The sequence below is a fragment of the Bidens hawaiensis genome, unplaced genomic scaffold, assembly GCF_021521415.1.
Source record: "Bidens hawaiensis isolate Kalapana, Puna unplaced genomic scaffold, B.hawaiensis_p1.1 tig00035142_1, whole genome shotgun sequence".
Classification (NCBI taxonomy): domain Eukaryota; kingdom Viridiplantae; phylum Streptophyta; class Magnoliopsida; order Asterales; family Asteraceae; genus Bidens; species Bidens hawaiensis.
The window spans coordinates 12853-23103 of NW_027496125.1; the positions used below are offsets into that span (position 1 = coordinate 12853).

Consider the following 10251-nt stretch of genomic DNA (forward strand, 5'->3'; position numbering starts at 1 on the left):
GTGACTTCTTAACTTTTAGGAATAGGATTGTAATTTAAACGACTCACTTTGACATGAAACCAGCATGTTGTGTTTAACTAATCCATTTGAACCCGATTTATGTTGATACATTTTTGTGAACCTAATTTTTGCCCATAGTGAGGAAAACTTCTAGATCTATCACCGGATATGCATAACTTCATTCAGTATTTTTAACCAAATTATTAAAATCGAACACAAGTAGAGGTGAAAAAAGAAGAAAAAAGTGTGGTACTGACCTAACTTGTATAGTGAACTTGGCTTGTGATTCTATGTTGTAAGATTCATTTGAACCCGGTCAAACCTGACCCAAACGGTTAAAACCCAGTTTCAAACTTGTCAAACCCGATCATTTCATATAAAAAAGTTGTCCAACCCTACCCGTTTTTACCATATCCCATCTTTGACTTTTGCTGACCGTTATTATTTTCTTTTTCAGTATTACTTTCTAAAAATAAAATAGATCATACAAAATTACAAACAACAATATAGAAATGATATTAAATTACTTTTATTTAAACAAAAGGTTCTTTTCTCATTTTCTGTAATTGGATGTGGGCGGTGTGACTCATATCACACAACCCAACATTCTTGTTTTGTCACGTGTGTGGCCAATATTTCGCCAACTATAAAACATTCTATTTTAATGTAGAGGTTAACCGACCATAACAACATCGTTGTCACTTTGCATTAACAAACAACTTCACTTCTATTATTACAAACTGGACGGCTAAATAATACAAACATTATTATCTCACTATACCCCACCACATCCTACTATATATATACCATACCATTACCATCACTCTTCACCACCACTTGTTAAATAAACTCAAGTCCTTAACTAGGTATATTATTCTTACAATGGAGGGAAAGGAAGAGGATGTTAGATTGGGAGCAAATAAATATAGGGAAAGACAACCAATTGGGACTGCGGCGCAAGTCCCCGATAAGGACTACGAAGAGCCACCACCGGCTCCATTGTTTGAGCCGTCAGAGCTTTCTTCGTGGTCCTTTTACAGAGCTGGGATTGCCGAGTTTATTGCTACATTTTTTGTTTTTATATGTTTCGGTTTTGATGGTTATGGGAGTCGTTAAGTCGCCCACGAAATGTGGGACGGTTGGGATCCAAGGTATCGCGTGGGCGTTTGGTGGCATGATCTTCGCTCTCGTCTATTGCACTGCTGGAATCTCGGGTATTATACCTTTTACTTTTACATATATTGTATTATTTGTCAACTATTTATAAGAACACAATAACACTAATAAAAAAAAGTTAATTAAATTATATCTTATAAATATAATAATGACATATTAATAAACCTTACTAATATATTTTCTCTAATAAAAATAATTTACTTGATGAATTACAGGTGGACATATTAATCCTGCGGTAACATTCGGGTTGTTTCTTGCGAGAAAGTTGTCGTTGACACGAGCATTGTTTTACATGGTGATGCAATGTCTTGGCGCTATCTGCGGTGCCGGTGTTGTTAGAGGGTTCGAGGCGGAAACCAATACAAACTAAATGGTGGTGGTGCCAACACGATCGCCCACGGGTACACAAAAGGCGACGGGCTTGGTGCTGAAATCATCGGCACATTTGTTCTCGTTTATACCGTTTTCTCAGCCACCGACGCCAAACGTAGTGCCCGTGACTCTCATGTTCCGGTACAAACACTTAACTTTCATTATGTAATAAGTCAATAGAAAAAAAAATATAGATACCCAGTAAAATCTCATCAATAACACAAGTCAGAAGGAATATTTAATACCCGATCTTATGTGACTTTTCAGATATTGGCACCGTTACCAATCGGATTTGCGGTGTTCCTGGTGCACTTGGCTACTATACCGATCACCGGAACCGGAATTAACCCTGCAAGGAGTTTGGGGGCTGCCATTATTTACAACAAGGACCATGCATGGGATGATCACGTAAGATAAATCATTATTTACAATTTTTATATTAATTTGATGATAATATATAGTTATTAAACATTTTTTTTTGTTAATTTGGACAGTGGGTGTTTTGGGTTGGACCGTTTATTGGGGTAGCATTAGCAGCACTATACCATCAAGTGGTGATCAGAGCCATTCCTTTTAAGAATTAAAATGAAGAACATTTCTCTTTTGTTTATAAAATGTGTGTTTATATTTGTATCTTTATGTATTATTATTTATTAGGTAGTTTTCTTTTTCATTACAATAAACTCATCCCATTTTAAGTGGATGCATGAGTGTGTCATATGGGCCCTCATACAAATATATGTGGGCTTATCTTGTATTGTTGCAAGTTATTATATGCATAATCAAGTGGTTTATATGTTTTTCCAAACGTGTTGTCTCAAAGTATTTTATTTTATGTATTTTCCTCTATTAATTTGAAGTTTTTTAATTGTCAACTACAAAAGAAAGATTAAATTTAAAGCTAAAGAAAGAGATAATAAATAACAATGATCATCAATTAAAGATGAGTATGCCATTTTGTTCATTTTTGTTTTTAAACCTCTATTATGATTACAAAATATGACTAAAAAATTATTACAGGATATTATAAACAATATAAGTTAAATTTTTAATTGGATTAACATGTTTCCCTTTGTATACATACGCATTTTATTTTATTCATTTAATGTCTTAAGAATAGGATATAAATCCATTTAGTAATATATTTTCTGTTTTTATAGAACATAGTTTTTAAGTTTTCACATGCTACTTTAAAGTCACTACATGGGTGGAGTTAGGTTTGTACATAAAACATTTTCCATGATTAACATCAGTTTACATGTAAATACAATAAATGATATGTTCAAAACAAGGAATTAAGGTTAGTTTTATATGATTTACCATCTCATCCTACTTTTAGCATAACAGAAGTCTTCTTTAAGAACGACAATAAAATTAATATTAATAGTTATTAGTCTTCCTTAATTAAAATGATGATGATGATTCGTTTGCAGCCATAAGGGCATTCATTATTCGGTTTCGGTTTTATTGCAACTAAACACAAAATTGAACCGAACAAAATTATATATTCGACCTGAGTCTTTGACCGAGAAATTATATAACCACATGCAATAAAATAGAGGTGTACAAGTCGGTTCGGGTTAGAAACCCGTTTTAGTTGAGTAAAAGTCAAACGTATACGCATAAGTTTGGTTCCGTTTTAAACCGGTTTTTCACACCGAACCTGTTCCTAAACAGGGTTGCGTCTTCAAAGGTCGAACCTCCATACGAACCTACGTGTTGTATCGGTTTGGAAACCGGTTTTGGGGTGTTATCTGGTAGGTTTGTAAACCAGTTTACCAGTCGTTTTTTAACACCTCTACAATAAAACTCAACAATGGGCCAAGAGGTGCATAAACCAGTTAATTATAAACCGATTAATTTTAAAAACTGATTAGTAGTCAACGATCAAATAACTGATTAGACTGTTAATAAAGTCGGGTCTACCCGGTTTTGAGTCAAGAAACCCTTACCCGATATAACCGAACCGGTAAATAACCTGAAAAAAAAAAACCGGTTTTAAAAAACAATTAAAAAAACCTAAAAACCGTTTTGTAACCGTCGGGTTAAATCAGGTATAAACCGTTCTCCTTTGGATCGTTTACTAACCGGTGGTGCTGTCCAAACCGCTCGTCGCTCAAACTCGCTTGCAAATGCTCAGAAAATGATCGCTCGTTTTTCGCTTGATTGTATACGAGCCGCTCTGCTCGGTTCAGTTTATAAACAAGCCAAGCAACGAGCAAAGGTCTGCTCGGTTCGGTTCAGCTCAAATATTTTTTTTTATTTCAGATATAATTATATATAAACAAATTTATACTATATAATAAATAAAACTTACTAAGTGTCACATGTCATCACCAAATTGAACCTTACTAAAATTTTCCCTCATCTCTCTCATATTAAATACTTTTGACAATTCTCTTTCTTATTAACTAGGTTATTAACCCGTGTACGACACGGGTGAAAATATTGATATTTTCGAACAAACACATGTCATTTGAAAGGAAAACATAAGTTGTTATATGTTATTCGGGACGACAACATACTTAAAGTTGTAAATGATATTGGTACGAAAATAAATGATTGTGAAGCACAAAGATAACCCAAATAACATTCAAATTACAATATTTGAAAACATAATCAAAGCTTAAAAATGTAAAATTTATAAGCTAAAAAAAACATCCTTATAAACCATATTTATTCTTTATTTGTAACTTTGTCTTCCTTGTTTAATATAAGAATTTTAAAACCACTCTTCGCTCTTGATAAATCTACATAGAGTTGTCTATGTGTAAACATCGGGTCTTTGAGATGTATGTCAACTCTTGCTAGAGATTGACCTAGACTTTTGTTAATGTTCATTGCAAAACAGACTACAACTGGAAAAAACTACATTCTCTTCAATTTAAACGAAAGTTTCTTATCTGGATGTGTTAGACCACAACGAATTACATAAGTGCGATAACCAGTATTAGTACCTGAAATAACTTTTACTTCAACAAAACACCTACCCAAATTAATTACTCGCGATTTAGTTTCATTACACAAACCATTATTTTGATCCATATTGTTTAGTAACATTATTTGCACACCGATTTTTAGAACCAATCTATCAGTCAAAATAATTTTGTTCTTTTTGATTTTATTTAGCATAATGTGTTTATGAAAGTTTTAGCACAAATTAAATTATAAAAAAATAGTTGGTATAATCTTACTTAAAAACCAAAAAACTGTTTTTTGGATATAGACCACAACTAAAGTTGTGAATTTTGTTGCTAAATATGGAAACAATATAAATTGATTAAACCAAATATAAGTAAAAAAATAATAGAGAAATATCTTTGCGTCTCTAATTAACATAAACTGATTCGTATACACATCTTAATTAAAACACATATTTTAATTGGTTTTTAAGAAAATAAAATAGTATTAGATAACTGAAATTTATGTTTCTTATCATTCAAAAAGAAAAGAAAAAAGAAATTTGTAAACATACATTAAATTTTATTAAAACTTTGTTTATCAAAAAGGTATAATGTAGTTAATAATAAATATATTAAAAATCGTTTATGATTTTCTGTTACAAGTGCCTAATTTTTAGTTAATAACATATTAATTTTTATTTACTATATTTTAGTTAATAAAAAAAATTATATATAATACAATATAGTGTATTAACACGTTTAAAATAAAACGTTACCGTTCAAAATGCTAATAAGTAGTTCTGTTGGTGTTGAAGCTGCATGTTTAAAAAAAATGTATTCTTAAAAAACATTTAAAGGGTAACTAAAAAAAATATTAAAATGACTAACCGTTTGAATAACTCTTCTTATTGGAAGACGTTGATTGACCCCAAAAATTCTGTTTTCTTTAATTTTAAACAAATCTATAATATAATATGGTTAGCATATGAAAACGATGAACAACATAGATATAAAAACAGAGTCTTATAGAGCATGATGTTTCAATTTTGCTGACTTAATGAAGGATTTTAATACATAAAACATAAAAATTAGAAAACTTGGAAACCAAATACTATTAACTTTAGTGACAATTTTATGTTATTTATATTCGGTGTTCATAAAAATATTAAAGACATGGAAATTAAAAATATTACATAGGAAACAACAATAACACAACTTACTCTACTGGATATGCAGACTATCGGCTAAGTTGAATCGACATAAATGATCAGAAATTCATTTATGTAAAAGTATATAACCCACCAATATATTTATAGAATAGTATCCCATGTTAGACATGGGTTGAAAACATATAAACAACCATAAAATTTCATAACTAACATTTTAAACCAACACAAATAGTTAACATAAGTTTGTAACCAAAATATTAAACATTTAACTTGTATACATAAAAAGTTAATACTTACACAAACTTACTATCCACCTAAATTAAAAAACCAAACGAAAACATGAACATGAACATGTTATAATCATATTAGCCCACCATCAACTTATTCGACATTTCACAAAAAAAAAATCATTTTGCTTCACAATCTAAAAAACAAAATAAACCACAACAGCCTGATTAAATATACAATTAAACTCTTAAGGTATTATGAGTTTCATTTCAACATTAATAAATAAATAAAGGTATATTTTATTATAAATTATTTTGTAATTAAACTTGTTTTTATTTCGATTCAAAGACATTTTAGTTAAATATATTAAGTTAAATCGAAGCAATAAAGTTTTATTCTACTAATTTCACTTATTAAGTATAATTAAAATAATATAGATAATTAAAATTAAACCGGTTAATTTTAATTTGATTACATAGAGGTCATTCCCTAATTAATTTAACTAAAGTGACGCAATCTGCAGTAAATTATGTTCAAACTCTTTAACATCATTACTTTATTTAAAATCAATTTCATTATATAATTCTTTTTTCAATTTTATACATTAATCTTAACATTTATGCGTAATTAAAAATTGGTTAAATATAAAATATGGAAAGTTTGATGACATTGAATACTACTAAGAACTACAAAAGATTGTTGCAAAAGTCGTCAGTTTTGGTTTTGTAAAAATAAAAATAAATAAATGTAAATAATATTATAAAAAACTTTCCATTTTTCTTGAAAATTCAATAACTAAACAATATACTATTAATTTTTTTAATTATCACGAAATTATTGTCAATACTTTAGCATCATTACATTATTTAACAATAAATTCATTAGATAATTCTTTTTTCAATTTTATACATTAATCTTGACATTTATGCCTAATTATAAATTGGTCAAATATAAAAGATGGAAAGTTTTTATTTTCTATTTAGTTTATTAGTTTTTTTAATTTGGCCAGAATAATTTAGACGAATCGGTAATTCTTGACATTTATGCCTAATTAAAAATTGGTCAAATATAAAAGATGTAAAGTTTATTGAGATCGAAGAATATTAAAACTAAAAAAAAAGAGTGATCAAATTCGGTTCTTAAAACAAAAATAAATTAATGTATAAATGATTGGAATGTATCAGTAAAATTAAAGATGATGAATATTTTAGTATAAATAAGCAATTGAAGTAAATATCTAAGATTTTTTAAATGTAAATTTGAAATAAGTAATACAACACGTATTAAACTGATTAAATAAATTAATGAGTTTTTAATACAAAATTTATTAACTTTCGTGTATAATCAAAAGCAAATTATTTAAAATTTCCAGCTACATTAAATTTGTCATTTATGCTAATTAAAATTTGGTCAAATATAAAAGATGAAAAGTTTGTTGAGGTTGAATACCACTAAAAACTACAAAAGATTGTTGCAATAGTAGTCAGCTTTGAATTTTAAAAATAGAAATAAATAATTATAAATATTATTATAAAAAGACGTTTCGTTTTTTTGGAAGTTCAATAACTAATTGTTAAAACTTTCAAGATAAGATTCAAAAATTTTAACACAGAAAATAAAGATTGTTGTTCATATAAAAATGAAGTAATTTACATGAATTTTCTAAGCTACATAAAATAAAATATTATAGATACATTCATAATGACCAAAACAAACATAATCAACCTAATATCCATCAAATACTTTTTTCATACAATTAGCCAATCTACCAAGTTGGACAGTCATAAATTAAAATTACTAAAAATAAATTAATGTTAGATACACTGAACTATTAAAAAAATTTAGTAAGAATTATCAATGGATGTAATCGGAATAATTATCATAATAATTTCGATAAGGAAATAAATCAACAATATTTTCGCATATCTCAAAACCTTCAGCATGTCTATTGAATCTTGGAAGGAGCAGGTGGAACTTTGGTGACCTAGTCCTACCATGGCTAGAGTTAGTCTCCAAATGGTTCTTAAACTGTAAATATGAATATAGAGGAAGCTCTCAACATATAAAAATAAAATTGTAAATACGAATTTCAAGAAATCTTACATCAATCAGAACACGCATTTGGTGACCAGGTCCTACCATGGCTCGAGCTAGTGTCCGAATGGTCCTCAAACTTCATGATCTGACCTACCTAAGTAGCAGCAAGATGTGTGCAACATATAAGATGAACTGCAAATAATACCAACAATTCAAATAATTAAGTTTCATTCAAGATACACCAACAATAAGAACAAAAGAAATATATTTAAGTAGAACTGACAATACGGAAATTTTAACATGAATCATTCACTTAACCAGTTTGCATACATCCAATTCTCAAGCTAACCTGCCTGCATAACAACAAAATGACCAAATAAGGACAACATAATTAAATTAATATGTTAATTTCACTTACAAACAATAACAAACGATAGAAATTTGAATACAAAGTTGTAGTTATAAGTTATAACAGCTTCAAAAGTGTGAAAATGATGATATAAACAAATGAATATGGAATACTGAATTTATAGAAATGATTGTTGAAATGGTTTTCGAAGTATAAGATGAGGTCAAATAAGTAGTAGAAATTTGAAATTTTAAAAATTGGACATCTAATACTTTAGGGTTTGACAATAGTTATTACACGGTTTTATTTATAAATGATTTAGATTTAGAGTAAATACATTTAGTAAGGATATGAATTAATTATGTTATTAGTTTTGGTCTAAATTTGAATATTAAAATTGAACATTCATTGTGTTAGTTTCGGTTTAAGTTTGAAATTTAAATTTGAATATTAAAATTGTCGGTTTTAACTAAAAATTAGTTTACAGATGATTTAAATATCTTATTATGTGAATTAATTGTGGGTTATTGATTAATTTAATTAATTTTTGAATTATTTAATTGTTAAGAAAATTATAGAAGTAATCGTTATATATGGAAACAATAGAGTTTGTTCAATAAAACTTAATTGTTTTAATATTATATATAGAGAGAGAGATATTTTGTATTTCATTTTTTTACATTTTAATCTTTCATTTTCTCTTTTTAATAATTCTTTCATGATTTAATCAATTAAATACTAACATAAATATATTTTTTTTTTGTTTTATATAAATATAGTATATTAGTTATTAATATTAGGCTTTTATAAATAACCAATTTTCACGTTGATATTGAATATTGATTCCAAAAATTAAGGTATTAAATATATTATATTAATTAAGGTTTTATAAGAAATGATATTATTGGATGAAGAGGCAACATTAATTTTAAAATTAAATTTCAATAAATTTTAACTTATTAAATATATAGAATTATTTATTAAATTACAAGTCTTTTTTTTTCAAACATTGAAAAGACAAATTCACTATCGATGTATTCTTTGTGTTTATGTTAACTTAAACAAGCGGGTTTCTTTAATAGGTTAAAATATCAAACATGGTTCAAGTGAAAACAATTTATGATTAAAATGAATTTCGTTCCACGGGTTGGCTTAAAAAAGTAACTATTTACAACTTCTTTTTAGTTAACTATTTAATCAACCCATCATTTATGTTAAGTTCATAATCTTAAAAAATCCACAAAAATATAAACACTAAACTACATATTTTGGTTTTTCAGGTGGATAAAACAAATTATCTTTGGAATACACATGTTAGACATTAGCACACTATTAATCATATGATAAATTGACTTTGTATATTCTTCTATTATTGAAGATTTTAATAATATAATTTCTTTAGTGAGCGATTTATACTTGCACCGAAAAATGAGGTCGCTCAAGAAACTAGCAAGAGTTCGCTATCCATGTTCTATCAGTCATAAAATGATACGTTACAAGAAAGTATTGGTGTCCTGATGTTTTAAATGACCTTAAAATCTAAGGTTGTCAAGTTATAGATTAGTCCTAAAAGGCGACGTTGAAGTAATGTTGCTTAAAATATTAACTAGAAAATTGGTATATGCAATGAAACTAAACTGTATGTGAAAATACAATATGATAACCGTGTTATAGAAGCCGAAATCATATACGAAAGTAATATTGGAACTCACATTTTTATTCTTAGAAAAAATCATATACCTTTAAATAAAATAATTAATTTCAAAGTATGAAATTTTCATTTTATTTTTGTTTTGCATTAAAGATTAATAAAAACTAAGATCAATCATTATAGATGGTTGGTTTGTTTTTGAGACAGTTTATTTTAACTCATGATAGTTATGTGTTGCATTATTTAGAGCTATAAACAGAAACGATGTAAAACTACTAAGTTTTCATATAGAAAATAAAATTACAAATAAAACTACAAGTGTTGTGTACAAAGAAATATTTAAATATTTATGAATTTCTAACAACT

General features: G+C 27.6%; 1 pseudogene across 1 annotated transcript; it reads left to right on the forward strand.

The window, feature by feature from the left end:
* The first annotated feature begins 832 nt into the window (after nt 1-832).
* Nucleotides 833-2298, forward strand: LOC143587108 (aquaporin PIP1-2-like; annotated as a pseudogene). The gene is made up of 4 exons (XR_013144814.1): nt 833-1214; nt 1392-1689; nt 1816-1956; nt 2043-2298. The product of XR_013144814.1 is annotated as an aquaporin PIP1-2-like (transcript).
* The last annotated feature ends 7953 nt before the right edge of the window (nt 2299-10251 follow it).